Source organism: Schistocerca piceifrons, chromosome 7 (assembly GCF_021461385.2).
Source record: "Schistocerca piceifrons isolate TAMUIC-IGC-003096 chromosome 7, iqSchPice1.1, whole genome shotgun sequence".
Classification (NCBI taxonomy): Eukaryota; Metazoa; Arthropoda; class Insecta; order Orthoptera; family Acrididae; genus Schistocerca; species Schistocerca piceifrons.
The window spans coordinates 601,259,667-601,280,296 of record NC_060144.1 but is presented as its reverse complement, the minus strand read 5'-3'; positions in this window follow the sequence as shown (position 1 = coordinate 601,280,296).

The window sequence follows — 20,630 nt, the reverse complement described above, 5'->3', positions numbered from 1 at the left end:
AATTCCATCGCTATGAAATACTATGTGTTCCAAGACATTTCCATCCAAATCGAGTAACGTTTCTATGGAAACGACAGTATTTTCTTTTGGGATACGACAATCTCATTTCCGATCCACTAATCCTTCTTTACTGCATCTCTCACTCCCACACATTGACGAATTCACACGGAAATTGCGTCGCTATGAAATACTATGTGTTTTAAGACATTTCTTTCTAAATCGAGTAACGTTTCTATGGAAACGACAGGATTTTCTTTTGGGATACGACAATCACATTTCCGATCCGCTAATCCTTCTTTAATGCATCCCTCACTCCCAAACATTGACGAATTCACACGGAAATTGCGTCGCTATGAAACACTAAGTGTTCCAAGACATTTCCTTCTAAATCGAGTAACGTTTCTATGGAAACGACAGGATTTTCTTTTGGGATACGACAATCTCATTTCCGATCCACTAATCCTTCTTTACTGCATCCCTCACTCCCACACATTGACGAATTCACACGGAAATTCCGTCGCTATGAAATACGAGTACTATGTGTTCTAAGACAGTTCCTTCTAAATCGAGTAACGCTTCAATGGAAACGACAGGATTTTCTTTTGGGATACGACAATCACATTTCCGATCCACTAGTACTTCTTTACTGTATCCCTCACTCCCACACATTGTCGAATTCACACGGAAATTCCGTCGCTATGAAATACGAGTACTATGAGTTCTAAGACATTTCCTTCCAAATCGTGTAACGTTTCTATGGAAACGACAGGATTTTCTTTTGGGATACGACAATCTCATTTCCGATCCACTAATCCTTCTTTACTGCATCCCTCACTCCCACACATTGACGAATTCACACGGAAATTCCGTCGCAATGAAATACGAGTACTATGTGTTCTAAGCCATTTACTTCTAAATCGAGTAACGTTTCTATGGAAACGACAGGATTTTCTTTTGTGATACGACAATCACATTTCCGATCCACTAATCCTTCTTTACTGCATCCCTCACTCCCAAACATAGACGAATTCACACGGAAATTCCGTCGCTATGAAATACTATGTGTTCCAAGACATTTCCCTCCAAATCGAGTAACGTTTCTATGGAAACGACAGTATTTTCTTTTGGGATACGACAATCTCATTTCCGATCCACTAATCCTTCCTTACTGCATCCCTCACTCCCACACATTGACGAATTCACACGGAAATTGCGTCGCTATGAAATACTATGTGTTCTAAGACATTTCTTTCTAAATCGAGTAACGTTTCTATGGAAACGACAGGATTTTCTTTTTGGGATACGACAATCTCATTTCCGATCCACTAATCCTTCTTTACTGCATCCCTCACTCCCACACATTGACGAATTCACACGGAAATTCCGTCGCTATGAAATACGAGTATTATGTGTTCTAAGACAGTTCCTTCTAAATCGAGTAACGCTTCAATGGAAACGACAGTATTTTCTTTTGGGATACGACAATCACATTTCCGATCCACTAATCCTTCTTTACTGCTCCCTCACTCCCAAACACTGACGAATTCACACAGAAAATGCGTCGCTATGAAATACTATGTGTTCTAAGACATTTCCTTCTAAATCGAGTAACGTTTCTATGGAAACGACAGGATTTTCTTTTGGGATACGACAACCTCATTTCCGATCCACTAATCCTTCTCTACTGCATCCCTCACTCCCACACATTGACGAATTCACACGGAAATTGCGTCGCTATGAAATACGAGTACTATGTGTTCTAAGACATTTCTTTCTAAATCGAGTAACGTTTCTATGGAAACGACAGGATTTTCTTTTGGGATACGACAATCACATTTCCGATCCACTAGTCCTTCTTTACTGTATCCCTCACTCCCACACATTGTCGAATTCACACGGAAATTCCGTCGCTATGAAATACGAGTACTATGAGTTCTAAGACATTTCCTTCTAAATCGTGTAACGTTTCTATGGAAACGACAGGATTTTCTTTTGGGATACGACAATCTCATTTCCGATCCACTAATCCTTCTTTACTGCATCCCTCACTCCCACACATTGACGAATTAACACGGAAATTCCGTCGCTATGAAAAACGAGTACTATGTGTTCTAAGAGATTTCCTTCTAATTCGAGTAACGTTCCTATGGAAACGACAGGATTTTCTTTTGGGATACGACAATCACATTTCCGATCCACTAATCCTTCTTTACTGCATCCCTCACTCCCAAACATTGACGAATTCACACGGAAATTGCGTCGCTATGAAATACTATGTGTTCTAAGACATTTCCTTCCAAATCGAGTAACGTTTCTATGGAAACGACAGGATTTTCGTTTGGGATACGACAATCTCATTTCCGATCCACTAATCCTTCTTTACTGCATCCCTCACTCCCACACATTGACGAATTCACACGGAAATTGCGTCGCTATGAAATACAATGTGTTCTAAGACATTTCCTTCTAAATCGAGTAACGTTTCTATGGAAACGACAGGATTTTCTTTTGGGATACGACAATCACATTTCCGATCCACTAATCCTTCTTTACTGCATCCCTCACTCCCAAACATTGACGAATTCACACGGAAATTGCGTCGCTATGAAATACGAGTACTATGTGTTCTAAGACATTTCCTTCTAAATCGAGTAACGTTTCTATGGAAACGACAGGATTTTCTTTAGGGATACGACAATCTCATTTCCCATCCACTAATCCTTCTTTACTGCATTCCTCACTCCCACACATTGACGAATTCACACGGAAATTCCGTCGCTATGAAATACGAGTACTATGTGTTCTACGACATTTCCTTCTAAATCGAGTAACGTTTCTATGGAAACGACAGGATTTTCTTTTGGGATGCGACAATCACATTTCTGATCCACTAATCCTTCTTTACTGCATCCCTCACTCCCAAACATTGACGAATTCACACGGAAATTGCGTCGCTATGAAATACTATGTGTTCTAAGACATTTCCTTCTAAACCGAGTAACGTTTCTATGGAAACGACAGGATTTTCTTTTGGGATACGACAATCTAATTTCCGATCCACTAATCCTTCTTTACTCCATCCCTCACTCCCACACATTGACGTACTCACACGGAAATTGTGTCGCTATGAAATACGAGTACTATGTGTTCCAAGACATTTCCTTCTAAATCGAGTAACGTTTCTATGGAAACGACAGGATTTTCTTTTGGGATACGACAATCACATTTCCGATCCACTAATCCTTCTTTACTGCATCCCTCACTCCCAAACATTGACGAATTCACACGGAAATTGCGTCGCTATGAAATACTATGTGTTCTAAGACATTTCCTTCTAAATCAAGTAACGTTTCTATGGAAACGAGTGGATTTTCTTTTGGGATACGACAATCTCATTTCCGAACCACTAATCCTTCTTTACTGCATCCCTCACTTCCAAACATTGACGAATTCACACGGAAATTGCGTCGCTACGAAATACTATGTGTTCTAAGACATTTCATTCTAAATCGAGTAACGTTTCTATGGAAACGACAGGATTTTCTTTTGGGAAACGACAATCACATTTCCGATCCACTAATCCTTCTTTACTGCATCCCTCACTCCCACACATTGACGAATTCACACGGTAATTCCGTCGCTATGAAATACGAGTACTATGTGTTCTAAGACATTTCCTTCTAAATCGAGTAACGTTTGTGTGGAAACGACAGGATTTTCTTTTGGGATACGACAATCTCATTTCCGATCCACTAATCCTTCTTTACTGCATCCCTCACTCCCACACATTGACGAATTCACACGGAAATTCCGTCGCTATGAAATACGTGTACTATGTGTTCTAAGACATTTCCTTCTAAATCGAGTAACGTTTCTATGGAAACGACAGGATTTTCATTTGGGATACGACAATCACATTTCCGATCCACTAATCCATCTTTACTGCATCCCTCACTCCCAAACATTGACGAATTCACACGGAAATTGCGTCGCTATGAAATACTATGTGTTCTAAGACATTTCCTTCTAAATCGAGTAACGTTTCTATGGAAACGACAGGAATTTCTTTTGGGATACGACAATCTCATTTCCGAACCACTAATCCTCCTTTACTGCATCCCTCACTCCCAAACATTGACGAATTCACACGGAAATTGCGTCGCTATGAAATACTATGTGTTCTAAGACATTTCCTTCTAAATCGAGTAACGTTTCTATGGAAACGGCAGGATTTTCCTTTGGCATACGACAATCACATTTCCGATCCACTAATCCTTCTTTACTCCATCCCTCACTCCCAAACATTGACGAATTCACACGGAAATTGCGTCGCTATGAAATACTATGTGTTCTAAGACATTTCCTTCTAAATCGAGTAACGTTTCTATGGAAACGACATAATTTTCTTTTGGGATACGACAATCACATTTCCGATCCACTAATCCTTCTTTACTGCATCCCTCACTCCCACACATTGACAAATTCACACGGAAATTCCGTCGCTATGAAATACGAGTACTATGTGTTCTAAGACACTCCTTCTAAATCGAGTAACGTTTCTATGGAAACGACAGGATTTTCTTTTGGGATACGACAATCACATTTCCGATCCACTAATCCTTCTTTACTGCATCCCTCATCCCAAACATTGACGAATTCACACGGAAATTGCGTCGCTATGAAATACTATTTGTTCTAAGACATTTCCTTCTAAATCGAGTAACGTTTCTATATAAACGACAGGATGTTCTTTTGGGATACGACAATCACATTTCCGATCCACTAATCCTTGTTTACTGCATCCCTCATTCCCACACATTGACGAATTCACACGGAAATTCCGTCGCTATGAAATACGAGTTCTATGTGTTCTACGACATTTCATTCTAAATCGAGTAACGTTTCTATGGAAACGACAGGATTTTCTTTTGGGATGCGACAATCACATTTCCGATCCACTAATCCTTCTTTACTGCATCCCTCACTCCCAAACATTGACGAATTCACACGGAAATTGCGTCGCTATGAAATACTATGTGTTCTAAGACATTTCCTTCTAAATCGAGTAACGTTTCTATGGAAACGACAGGATTTTCTTTTGGGATACGACAATCTCATTTCCGATCCACTAATCCTTCTTTACTCCATCCCTCACTCCCACACATTGACGTACTCACACGGAAATTGTGTCGCTATGAAATACAAGTACTATGTGTTCTAAGACATTTCCTTCCAAATCGAGTAACGTTTCTATGGAAACGACAGGATTTTCTTTTGGGATACGACAATCACATTTCCGATCCACTAATCCTTCTTTACAGCATCCCTCACTCATAAACATTGACGAATTCACACGGAAATTGCGTCGCTATGAAATACTATGTGTTCTAAGACATTTCCTTCTAAATCAAGTAACGTTTCTATGGAAACGAGTGGATTTTCTTTTGGGATACGACAATCTCATTTCCGAACCACTAATCCTTCTTTACTGCATCCCTCACTTCCAAACATTGACGAATTCACACGGAAATTGCGTCGCTATGAAATACTATGTGTTCTAAGACATTTCATTCTAAATCGAGTAACGTTTCTATGGAAACGACAGGATTTTCTTTTGGGAAACGACAATCACATTTCCGATCCACTAATCCTTCTTTACTGCATCCCCCACTCCCACACATTGACGAATTCACACGGTAATTCCGTCGCTATGAAATACGAGTACTATGTGTTCTAAGACATTTCCTTCTAAATCGAGTAACGTTTGTGTGGAAACGACAGGATTTTCTTTTGGGATACGACAATCTCATTTCCGATCCACTAATGCTTCTTTACTGCATCCCTCACTCCCACACATTGACGAATTCACACGGAAAATCCGTCGCTATGAAATACGTGTACTATGTGTTCTAAGACATTTCCTTCTAAATCGAGTAACGTTTCTGTGGAAATGACAGGATTTTCATTTGGGATACGACAATCAAATTTCCGATCCATTAATCCATCTTTACTGCATCCCTCACTCCCAAACATTGACGAATTCACACGGAAATTGCGTCGCTATGAAATACTATGTGTTCTAAGACATTTCCTTCTAAATCGAGTAACGTTTCTATGGAAACGACAGGATTTTCTTTTGGGATACGACAATCTCATTTCCGAACCACTAATCCTTCTTTACTGCATCCCTCACTCCCAAACATTGACGAATTCACACGGAAATTGCGACGCTATGAAATACTATGTGTTCTAAGACATTTCCTTCTAAATCGAGTAACGTTTCTATGGAAACGACAGGATTTTCCTTTGGGATACGACAATCACATTTCCGATCCACTAATCCTTCTTTGCTCCATCCCTCACTCCCAAACATTGACGAATTCACACGGAAATTGCGTCGCTATGAAATACTATGTGTTCTAAGACATTTCCTTCTAAATCGAGTAACGTTTCTATGGAAACGACATAATTTTCTTTTGGGATACGACAATCACATTTCCGATCCACTAATCCTTCTTTACTGCATCCCTCACTCCCACACATTGACAAATTCACACGGAAATTCCGTCGCTATGAAATACGAGTACTATGTGTTCTAAGACATTTCCTTCTAAATCGAGTAACGTTTCTATGGAAACGACAGGATTTTCTTTTGGGATACGACAATCACATTTCCGATCCACTAATCCTTCTTTACTGCATCCCTCAGTCCCAAACATTGACGAATTCACACGGAAATTGCGTCGCTATGATATACTATTTGTTCTAAGACATTTCCTTCTAAATCGAGTAACGTTTCTATGGAAACGACAGGATTTTCTTTTTGAAACAACAATCTCATTTCCGATCCACTAATCCTTCTTTACTGCATCCCTCACTCCCACACATTGACGAATTCACACGGAAATTCCGTCGCTATGAAATACGAGTACTATGTGTTCTAAGACATTTCCTTCTAAATCGAGTATCGTTTCTATGGAAACGACAGGATTTTCTTTTGGGATACGACAATCACATTTCCGTTCCACTAATCCTTCTTTACTGCATCCCTCACTCCCAAACATTGACGAATTCACACGGAAATTGCGTCGCTATGAAATACTATGTGTTCTAAGACATTTCCTTCTAAAACGAGTAACGTTTCTATGGAAACGACAGGATTTTCTTTTGGGATACGACAATCACTTTTCCGATCCACTAATCCTTCTTTACTGCATCCCTCACTCCCAAACATTGACGAATTCACACGGAAATTGCGTCGCTATGAAATACTATGTGTTCTAAGACATTTCCTTCCAAATCGAGTAACGTTTCTATGGAAACGACAGGATTTTCATTTGGGATACGACAAACTCATTTCCGATCCACTAATCCTTCTTTACTGCATCCCTCACTCCCACACATTGACGAATTCACACGGAAATTGCGTCGCTATGAAATACAATGTGTTCTAAGACATTTCCTTCTAAATCGAGTAACGTTTCTATGGAAATGACAGGATTTTCTTTTGGGATACGACAATCACATTTCCGATCCACTAATCCTTCTTTACTGCATCCCTCACTCCCAAACATTGACGAATTCACACGGAAATTGCGTCGCAATGAAATACGAGTACTATGTGTTCTAAGACATTTCCTTCTAAATCGAGTAACGTTTCTATGGAAACGACAGGATTTTCTTTTGGGATACGACAATCTCATTTCCGATCCACTAATCCTTGTTTACTGCATCCCTCACTCCCACACATTGACGAATTCACACGGAAATTCCGTCGCTATGAAATACGAGTACTATGTGTTCTACGACATTTCCTTCTAAATCGAGTAACGTTTCTATGGAAACGACAGGATTTTCTTTTGGGATACGACAATCACATTTCCGATCCACTAATCCTTCTTTACTGCATCCCTCAGTCCCAAACATTGACGAATTCACACGGAAATTGCGTCGCTATGAAATACTATTTGTTCTAAGACATTTCCTTCTAAATCGAGTAACGTTTCTATGGAAACGACAGGATGTTCTTTTGGGATACGACAATCACATTTCCGATCCACAAATCCTTCTTTACTGCATCCCTCACTCCCAAAAATTGACGAATTCACACGGAAATTGCGTCGCTATAAAATACGAGTACTATGTGTTCTAAGACATTTCCTTCTAAATCGAGTAACGTTTCTATGGAAACGACAGGATTTTCTTTTGGGATACGACAATCTCATTTCCGATCCACTAATCCTTGTTTACTGCATCCCTCACTCCCACACATTGACGAATTCACACGGAAATTCCGTCGCTATGAAATACGAGTACTATGTGTTCTACGACATTTCCTTCTAAATCGAGTAACGTTTCTATGGAAACGACAGGATTTTCTTTTGGGATGCGACAATCACATTTCCGATCCACTAATCCTTCTTTACTGCATCCCTCACTCCCAAACATTGACGAATTCACACGGAAATTGCGTCGCTATGAAATACTATGTGTTCTAAGACATTTCCTTCTAAATCGAGTAACGTTTCTATGGAAACGACAGGATTTTCTTTTGGGATACGACAATCTCATTTCCGATCCACTAATCCTTCTTTACTCCATCCCTCACTCCCACACATTGACGTACTCACACGGAAATTGTGTCGCTATGAAATACGAGTACTATGTGTTCTAAGACATTTCCTTCCAAATCGAGTAACGTTTCTATGGAAACGACAGGATTTTCTTTTGGGATACGACAATCACATTTCCGATCCACTAATCCTTCTTTACTGCATCCCTCTCTCCCAAACATTGACGAATTCACACGGAAATTGCGTCGCTATGAAAAACGAGTACCATGTGTTCTAACAGATTTCCTTCTAATTCGAGTAACGTTCCTATGGAAACGACAGAATTTTCATTTGGGATACGACAATCACATTTCCGATCCACTAATCCATCTTTACTGCATCCCTCACTCCCAAACATTGACGAATTCACACGGAAATTGCGTCGCTATGAAATACTATGTGTTCTAAGACATTTCCTTCTAAATCAAGTAACGTTTCTATGGAAACGAGTGGATTTTCTTATGGGATAGGACAATCTCATTTCCGAACCACTAATCCTTCTTTACTGCATCCCTCACTTCCAAACATTGACGAATTCACACGGAAATTGCGTCGCTATGAAATACTATGTGTTCTAAGACATTTCATTCTATATCGAGTAACGTTTCTATGGAAACGACAGGATTTTCTTTTGGGAAACGACAATCACATTTCCGATCCACTAATCCTTCTTTACTGCATCCCCCACTCCCACACATTGACGAATTCACACGGTAATTCCGTCGCTATGAAATACGAGTACTATGTGTTCTAAGACATTTCCTTCTAAATCGAGTAACGTTTGTGTGGAAACGACAGGATTTTCTTTTGGGATACGACAATCTCATTTCCGATCCACTAATGCTTCTTTACTGCATCCCTCACTCCCACACATTGACGAATTCACACGGAAATTCCGTCGCTATGAAATACGTGTACTATGTGTTCTAAGACATTTCCTTCTAAATCGAGTAACGTTTCTATGGAAACGACAGGATTTTCATTTGGGATACGACAATCAAATTTCCGATCCATTAATCCATCTTTACTGCATCCCTCACTCCCAAACATTGACGAATTCACACGGAAATTGCGTCGCTATGAAATACTATGTGTTCTAAGACATTTCCTTCTAAATCGAGTAACGTTTCTATGGAAACGACAGGATTTTCTTTTGGGATACGACAATCTCATTTCCGAACCACTAATCCTTCTTTACTGCATCCCTCACTCCCAAACATTGACGAATTCACACGGAAATTGCGTCGCTATGAAATACTATGTGTTCTAAGAGATTTCCTTCTAAATCGAGTAACGTTTCTATGGAAACGACAGGATTTTCCTTTGGGATACGACAATCACATTTCCGATCCACTAATCCTTCTTTGCTCCATCCCTCACTCCCAAACATTGACGAATTCACACGGAAATTGCGTCGCTATGAAATACTATGTGTCCTAAGACATTTCCTTCTAAATCGAGTAACGTTTCTATGGAAACGACATAATTTTCTTTTGGGATACGACAATCACATTTCCGATCCACTAATCCTTCTTTACTGCATCCCTCACTCCCACACATTGACAAATTCACACGGAAATTCCGTCGCTATGAAATACGAGTACTATGTGTTCTAAGACATTTCCTTCTAAATCGAGTAACGTTTCTATGGAAACGACAGGATTTTCTTTTGGGATACGACAATCACATTTCCGATCCACTAATCCTTCTTTACTGCATCCCTCAGTCCCAAACATTGACGAATTCACACGGAAATTGCGTCGCTATGAAATACTATTTGTTCTAAGACATTTCCTTCTAAATCGAGTAACGTTTCTATGGAAACGACAGGATTTTCTTTTTGAAACAACAATCTGATTTCCGATCCACTAATCCTTCTTTACTGCATCCCTCACTCCGACACATTGACGAATTCACACGGAAATTCCGTCGCTATGAAATACGAGTACTATGTGTTCTAAGACATTTCCTTCAAAATCGAGTATCGTTTCAATGGAAACGACAGGATTTTCTTTTGGGATACGACAATCACATTTCCGTTCCACTAATCCTTCTTTACTGCATCCCTCACTCCCAAACATTGACGAATTCACACGGAAATTGCGTCGCTATGAAATACTATGTGTTCTAAGACATTTCCTTCTAAAACGAGTAACGTTTCTATGGAAACGACAGGATTTTCTTTTGGGATACGACAATCACTTTTCCGATCCACTAATCCTTCTTTACTGCATCTCTCACTCCCAAACATTGACGAATTCACACGGAAATTGCGTCGCTATGAAATCTTATGTGTTCTAAGACATTTCCTTCCAAATCGAGTAACGTTTCTATGGAAACGACAGGATTTTCGTTTGGGATACGACAAACTCATTTCCGATCCACTAATCCTTCTTTACTGCATCCCTCACTCCCACACATTGACGAATTCACACGGAAATTGCGTCGCTATGAAATACGAGTACTATGTGTTCTAAGACATTTCCTTCTAAATCGAGTAACGTTTCTATGGAAACGACAGGATTTTCTTTTGGGATACGACAATCTCATTTCCGATCCACTAATCCTTCTTTACTCCATCCCTCACTCCCACACATTGACGTACTCACACGGAAATTGTGTCGCTATGAAATACGAGTACTATGTGTTCTAAGACATTTCCTTCCAAATCGAGTAACGTTTCTATGGAAACGACAGGATTTTCTTTTGGGATACGACAATCACATTTCCGATCCACTAATCCTTCTTTACTGCATCCCTCACTCCCAAACATTGACGAATTCACACGGAAATTGCGTCGCTATGAAATACTATGTGTTCTAAGACATTTCCCTCCAAATCGAGTAACGTTTCTATGGAAACGACAGGATTTTCGTTTGGGATACGACAATCTCATTTCCGATCCACTAATCCTTCTTTACTGCATCCCTCACTCCCACACATTGACGAATTCACACGGAAATTGCGTCGCTATGAAATACAATGTGTTCTAAGACATTTCCTTCTAAATCGAGTAACGTTTCTATGGAAACGACAGGATTTTCTTTTGGGATACGACAATCACATTTCCGATCCACTAATCCTTCTTTACTGCATCCCTCACTCCCAAACATTGACGAATTCACACGGAAATTGCGTCGCTATGAAATACGAGTACTATGTGTTCTAAGACATTTCCTTCTAAATCGAGTAACGTTTCTATGGAAACGACAGGATTTTCTTTTGGGATACGACAATCTCATTTCCGATCCACTAATCCTTCTTTACTGCATCCCTCACTCCCACACATTGACGAATTGACACGGAAATTCCGTCGCTATGAAATACGAGTACTATGTGTTCTACGACATTTCCTTCTAAATCGAGTAACGTTTCTATGGAAACGACAGGATTTTCTTTTGGGATGCGACAATCACATTTCCGATCCACTAATCCTTCTTTACTGAATCCCTCACTCCCAAACATTGACGAATTCACACGGAAATTGCGTCGCTATGAAATACTATGTGTTCTAAGACATTTCCTTCTAAATCGAGTAACGTTTCTATGGAAACGACAGGATTTTCTTTTGGGATACGACAATCTCATTTCCGATCCACTAATCCTTCTTTACTCCATCCCTCACTCCCACACATTGACGTACTCACATGGAAATTGTGTCGCTATGAAATACGAGTACTATGTGTTCTAAGACATTTCCTTCTAAATCGAGTAACGTTTCTATGGAAACGACAGGATTTTCTTTTGGGATACGACAATCACATTTCCGATCCACTAATCCTTCTTTACTGCATCCCTCACTCCCAAACATTGACGAATTCACACGGAAATTGCGTCGCTATGAAATACTATGTGTTCTAAGACATTTCCTTCTAAATCAAGTAACGTTTCTATGGAAACGAGTGGATTTTCTTTTGGGATACGACAATCTCATTTCCGAACCACTAATCCTTCTTTACTGCATCCCTCACTTCCAAACATTGACGAATTCACACGGAAATTGCGTCGCTATGAAATACTATGTGTTCTAAGACATTTCATTCTAAATCGAGTAACGTTTCTATGGAAACGACAGGATTTTCTTTTGGGAAACGACAATCACATTTCCGATCCACTAATCCTTCTTTACTGCATCCCTCACTCCCACACATTGACGAATTCACACGGTAATTCCGTCGCTATGAAATACGAGTACTATGTGTTCTAAGACATTTCCTTCTAAATCGAGTAACGTTTGTGTGGAAACGACAGGATTTTCTTTTGGGATACGACAATCTCATTTCCGATCCACTAATGCTTCTTTACTGCATCCCTCACTCCCACACATTGACGAATTCACACGGAAATTCCGTCGCTATGAAATACGTGTACTATGTGTTCTAAGACATTTCCTTCTAAATCGAGTAACGTTTCTATGGAAACGACAGGATTTTCTTTTGGGATACGACAATCACATTTCCGATCCACTAATCCTTCTTTACTGCATCCCTCACTCCCAAACATTGACGAATTCACACGGAAATTGCGTCGCTATGAAATACTATGTGTTCTAAGACATTTCCTTCTAAATCGAGTAACGTTTCTATGGAAACGACACGATTTTCTTTTGGGATACGACAATCTCATTTCCGAACCACTAATCCTTCTTTACTGCATCCCTCACTCCCAAACATTGACGAATTCACACGGAAATTGCGTCGCTATGAAATACTATGTGTTCTAAGACATTTCCTTCTAAATCGAGTAACGTTTCTAGGGAAACGACAAGATTTTCCTTTGGGATACGACAATCACATTTCCGATCCACTAGTCCTTCTTTACTCCATCCCTCACTCCCAAACATTGACGAATCACACGGAAATTGCGTCGCTATGAAATACTATGTGTTCTAAGACATTTCCTTCTAAATCGAGTAACGTTTCTATGGAAACGACATAATTTTCTTTTGGGATACGACAATCACATTTCCGATCCACTAATCCTTCTTTACTGCATCCCTCACTCCCACACATTGACAAATTCACACGGAAATTCCGTCGCTATGAAATACGAGTACTATGTGTTCTAAGACATTTCCTTCTAAATCGAGTAACGTTTCTATGGAAACGACAGGATTTTCTTTTGGGATACGACAATCACATTTGCGATCCACTAATCCTTCTTTACTGCATCCCTCACTCCCAAACATTGACGAATTCACACGGAAATTGCGTCGCTATGAAATACTATGTGTTCTAAGACATTTCCTTCTAAATCGAGTAACGTTTCTATGGAAACGACAGGATTTTCTTTTGGGATACGACAATCTCATTTCCGAACCACTAATCCTTCTTTACTGCATCCCTCACTCCCAAACATTGACGAATTCACACGGAAATTGCGTCGCTATGAAATACTATGTGTTCTAAGACATTTCCTTCTAAATCGAGTAACGTTTCTATGGAAACGACAGGATTTTCTTTTGGGATACGACAATCACATTTCCGATCCACTAATCCTTCTTTACTCCATCCCTCACTCCCAAACATTGACGAATTCACACGGAAATTGCGTCGCTATGAATACTATGTGTTCTAAGACATTTCCTTCTAAATCGAGTAACGTTTCTATGGAAACGACAGGATTTTCTTTTGGGATACGACAATCACATTTCCGATCCACTAATCCTTCTTTACTGCATCCCTCACTCCCAAACACTGACGAATTTACACGGAAATTGCGTCGCTATGAAATACTATGTGTTCTAAGACATATCCTTCTAAATCGAGTAACGCTTCTATGGAAACGACATAATTTTCTTTTGGGATACGACAATCACATTTCCGATCCACTAATCCTTCTTTACTGCATCCCTCACTCCCACACATTGACGAATTCACACGGAAATTCCGTCGCTATGAAATACGAGTACTATGTGTTCTAAGACATTTCCTTCTAAATCGAGTAACGTTTCTATGGAAACAACAGGATTTTCTTTTGGGATACGACAATCTCATTTCCGATCCACCAATCCTTCTTTACTGCATCCCTCACTCCCAAACATTGACGAATTCACACGGAAATTGCGTCGCTATGAAATACTATTTGTTCTATGACTTCTCCTTCTAAATCGAGTAACGTTACTATGGCAACGACAGGATTTTCTTTTGGGATACGACAATCTCATTTCCGATCCACTAATCCTTCTTTACTGCATCCCTCACTCCCACTCATTGACGAATTCACACGGAAATTGCGTCGCTATGAAATACTATGTGTTCTAAGACATTTCCTTCTAAATCGAGTAACGTTTCTATGGAAACGACAGGATTTTCTTTTGGGATACGACAATCACATTTCCGATCCTCTAATCCTTCTTTACTGCATCCCTCACTCCCACACATTGACGAATTCAAACGGAAATTGCGTCGCTATGAAATACTATGTGTTCTAAGACATTTCCTTCTAAATCGAGTAACGTTGCTATGGAAACGACAGGATTTTCTTTTGGGATACGACAATCACATTTCCGATCCACTAATCCTTCTTTACTGCATCCTTCACTCCCAAACACTGACGAATTTACACGGAAATTGCGTCGCTATGAAATACTATGTGTTCTAAGACATTTCCTTCTAAATCGAGTAACGCTTCTATGGAAACGACATAATTTTCTTTTGGGATACGACAATCACATTTCCGATCCACTAATCCTTCTTTACTGCATCCCTCACTCCCACATATTGACGAATTCACACGGAAATTCCGTCGCTATGAATTACGAGTACTATGTGTTCTAAGACATTTCCTTCTAAATCGAGTAACGTTTCTATGGAAACAACAGGATTTTCTTTTGGGATACGACAATCTCATTTCCGATCCACCAATCCTTCTTTACTGCATCCCTCACTCCCAAACATTGACGAATTCACACGGAAATTGCGTCGCTATGAAATACTATTTGTTCTATGACATTTCCTTCTAAATCGAGTAACGTTTCTATGGAAACGACAGGATTTTCTTTTTGAAACGACAATCTCATTTCCGATCCACTAATCCTTCTTTACTGCATCCCTCACTCCCACACATTGACGAATTCTCACGAAAATTGCATCGCTATGAAATACTATTTGTTCTATGACTTCTCCTTCTAAATCGAGTAACGTTACTATGGAAACGACAGGATTTTCTTTTGGGATACGACAATCACATTTCCGATCCACTAATCCTTCTTTACTGCATCCCTCACTCCCACTCATTGACGAATTCACACGGAAATTGCGTCGCTATGAAATACTATGTGTTCTAAGACATTTCCTTCTAAATCGAGTAACGTTTCTATGGAAACGACAGGATTTTCTTTTGGGATACGACAATCACATTTCCGATCCTCTAATCCTTCTTTACTGCATCCCTCACTCCCACACATTGACGAATTCAAACGGAAATTTCGTCGCTATGAAATACTATGTGTTCTAAGACATTTCCTTCTAAATCGAGTAACGTTTCTATGGAAACGACAGGATTTTCTTTTGGGATACGACAATCACATTTCCGATCCACTAATCCTTCTTTACTCCATCCCTCACTCCCACACATTGACGTACACACACGGAAATTGTGTCGCTATGAAATACGAGTACTATGTGTTCTAAGACATTTCCTTCTAAATCGAGTAACGTTTCTATGGAAACGACAGGATTTTCTTTTGGGATACGACATTCACATTTCCGATCCACTAATCCTTCTTTACTGCATCCCTCACTCCCAAACATTGACGAATTCACACGGAAATTGCGTCGCTATGAAATACTATGTGTTCTAAGACATTTCCTTCTAAATCGAGTAACGTTTCTATGGAAACGACAGGATTTTCTTTTGGGATTCGACATTCACATTTCCGATCCACTAATCCTTCTTTACTGCATCCCTCACTCCCACACATTGACGAATTCACACGGAAATTCCGTCGCTATGAAATACGAGTACTATGTGTTCTAAGACATTTCCTTCTAAATCGAGTAACGTTTCTATGGAAACGACAGGATTTTCTTTTGGGATTCGACATTCACATTTCCGATCCACTAATCCTTCTTTACTGCATCCCTCACTCCCAAACATTGACGAATTCACACGGAAATTGCGTCGCTATGAAATACTATGTGTTCTAAGACATTTCCTTCTAAATCGAGTAACGTTTCTATGGAAACGACAGGATTTTCTTTTGGGATTCGACATTCACATTTCCGATCCACTAATCCTTCTTTACTGCATCCCTCACTCCCACACATTGACGAATTCACACGGAAATTCCGTCGCTGTGAAATACGAGTACTATGTGTTCTAAGACATTTCCTTCTAAATCGAGTAACGTTTCTATGGAAACGACAGGATTTTCTTTTGGGATACGACAATCACATTTCCGATCCACTAATCCTTCTTTACTGCATCCCTCACTCCCAAACATTGACGAATTCAAACGGAAATTGCGTCGCTATGAAATACTATGTGTTCTAAGACATTTCCTTCTAAATCGAGTAACGTGTCTATGGAAACGACAGGATTTTCTTTTGGGATACGACAATCACATTTCCGATCCACTAATCCTTCTTTACTCCATCCCTCACTCCCACACATTGACGTACTCACACGGAAATTGTGTCGCTATGAAATACGAGTACTATGTGTTCTAAGACATTTCCTTCTAAATCGAGTAACGTTTCTAAGGAAACGACAGGATTTTCTTTTGGGATACGACATTCACATTTCCCATCCACAAATCCTTCTTTACTGCATCCCTCACTCCCAAACATTGACGAATTCACACGGAAATTGCGTCGCTATGAAATACTATGTGTTCTAAGACATTTCCTTCTAAATCGAGTAACGTTTCTATGGAAACGACAGGATTTTCTTTTGGGATACGACAATCTCATTTCCGATCCACTAATCCTACTTTACTCCATCCCTCACTCCCACACATTGACGTACTCACACGGAAACTGTGTCGCTATGAAATACGAGTACTATGTGTTCTAAGACATTTCCTTCTAAATCGAGTAACATTTCTATGGAAACGACAGGATTTTCTTTTGAGATACGACAATCACATTTCCGATCCACTAATCCTTCCTTACTCCATCCCTCACTCCCAAACATTGACGAATTCACACGGAAATTGCGTCGCTATGAAATACTATGTGTTCTAAGACATTTCCTTCTAAATCGAGTAACGTTTCTATGGAAACGACAGGATTTTCTTTTGGGATACGAACATCACATTTCCGATCCACTAATCCTTCTTTACTGCATCCCTCACTCCCAAACATTGACGAATTCACACGGAAATTGCGTCGCTATGAAATACTATGTGTTCTAAGACATTTCCTTCTAAATCGAGTAACGTTTCTATGGAAACGACAGGATTTTCTTTTGTGATACGACAATCTCATTTCCGATCCACTAATCCTTCTTTACTCCATCCCTCACTCCCACACATTGACGTACTCACACGGAAACTGTGTCGCTATGAAATACGAGTACTATGTGTTCTAAGACATTTCCTTCTAAATCGAGTAACGTTTCTATGGAAACGACTGGATTTTCTTTTGGGATACGACAATCACATTTCCGATCCACTAATCCTTCTTTACTGCATCCCTCACTCCCAAACATTGACGAATTCACACGGAAATTGCGTCGCTATGAAATACTATGTGTTCTAAGACATTTCCTTCTATATCTAGTAACGTTTCTATGGAAACGACAGGATTTTCTTTTGGGATACGACAATCACATTTCCGATCCACTAATCCTTCTTTACTCCATCCCTCACTCCCACACATTGACGTACTCACACGGAAATTGTGTCGCTATGAAATACGAGTACTATGTGTTCTAAGACATTTCCTTCTAAATCGAGTAACGTTTCTATGGAAACGACTGGATTTTCTTTTGGGATACGACAATCACATTTCCGATCCACTAATCCTTCTTTACTGCATCCCTCACTCCCAAACATTGACGAATTCACACGGAAATTGCGTCGATATGAAATACGAGTACTATGTGTTCTAAGACATTTCCTTCTAAATCGAGTAACGTTTCTATGGAGACGACGGGATTTTCTTTTGCGATACGACAATCTCATTTCCGATCCCCTAATCCTTCTTTTATGCATCCCTCACTCCCAAACATTGACGAATTCACACGGAATTTGCGTCGCTATGAAATACTATGTGTTTTAAGACATTTCCTTCTAAATCGAGTATCGTTTCTATGGAAACGACTGGATTTTCTTTTGGGATATGACAATCACATTTCCGATCCACCAATCCTTCTTTACTGCATCCCTCACTCCCAAACATTGACGAATTCACACGGAAATTGCGTCGCTATGAAATACTATGTGTTCTAAGACATTTCCTTCTAAGTCGAGTAACGTTTCTAGGGAAACGACAGGATTTACTTTTGGGATACGACAATCACATTTCCGATCCACTAATCCTTCTCTACTGCATCCCTCACTCCCACACATTGACGAATTCACACGGAAATTCCGTCGCTATGAAATACGAGTACTATGTGTTCTAAGACATTTCCTTCTAAATCGAGTAACGTTTCTATGGAAACGACAGGATTTTCTTTTGGGATACGACAATCACATTTCCGATCCACTAATCCTTCTTTACTGCATCCCTCACTCCCGAACATTGACGAATTCACACGGAAATTGCGTCGCTATGAAATACTATTTGTTCTAAGACATTTCCTTCTAAATCGAGTAACTTTTCTATGGAAACGACAGGATTTTCTTTTGGGATACGACAATCTCATTTCGGTTCCACTAATCCTTCTTTACTGCATCCCTCACTCCCACACATTGACGAATTCACACGGAAATTCCGTCGCTATGAAATACGAGTACTATGTGTTCTAAGACATTTCCTTCTAAATCGAGTAACGTTTCTATGGAAACGACAGGATTTTCTTTTGGGATACTACAATCACATTTCCGATCCACTAATCCTTCTTTACTGCATCCCTCACTCCCAGACATTGACGAATTCACACGGAAATTGCGTCGCCATGAAATACTATGTGTTCTAAGACATATCCTTCTAAATCGAGTAACGTTTCTACGGAAACGACAGGATTTTCTTTTGGGATACGACAATCTCATTTCCGATCCACTAATCCTTCTTTACTGCATCCCTCACTCCCACACATTGACGAATTGACACGGAAATTGCGTCGCTATGAAATACTATGTCTTCTAAGACATTTCCTTCTAAATCGAGTAACGTTTCTATGGAAACGACAGGATTTTCTTTTGGGATACGACAATCTCATTTCCGATCCACTAATCCTTCTTTACTCCATCCCTCACTCCCACACATTGACGTACTCACACGGAAACTGTGTCGCTATGAATTACGAGTACTATGTGTTCTAAGACATTTCCTTCTAAATCGAGTAACGTTTCTATGGAAACGACAGGATTTCTTTTGGGATACGACAATCACATTTCCGATCCACTAATCCTTCTTTACTGCATCCCTCACTCCCAAACATTGACGAATTCACACGGAAATTGCGCCGCTATGAATTCTATGTGTTAGAAGACATTTCCTTCTAAATCGAGTAACGTTTCTATGGAAACGACAGGATTTTCTTTTAGGATACGACAATCACATTTCCGATCCACTAATCCTTCTTTACTGCATCCCTCACTCCCAAACATTGACGAATTCACACGGAAACTTCGTCGCTATGAAATACTATTTGTTCTAAGACATTTCCTTCTAAATCGAGTAACGTTTCTATGGAAACGACAGGATTTTCTTTTGGGATACGACAATCTCATTTCCGATCCACTAATCCTTCTTTACTGCATCCCTCACTCCCACACATTGACGAATTCACACGGAACTTCCGTCGCTATGAAATACGAGTACTATGTGTTCTAAGACATTTCCTTCTAAATCAAGTAACGTTTCTATGGATACGACAGGATTTTCTTTTGGAATACGACAATCT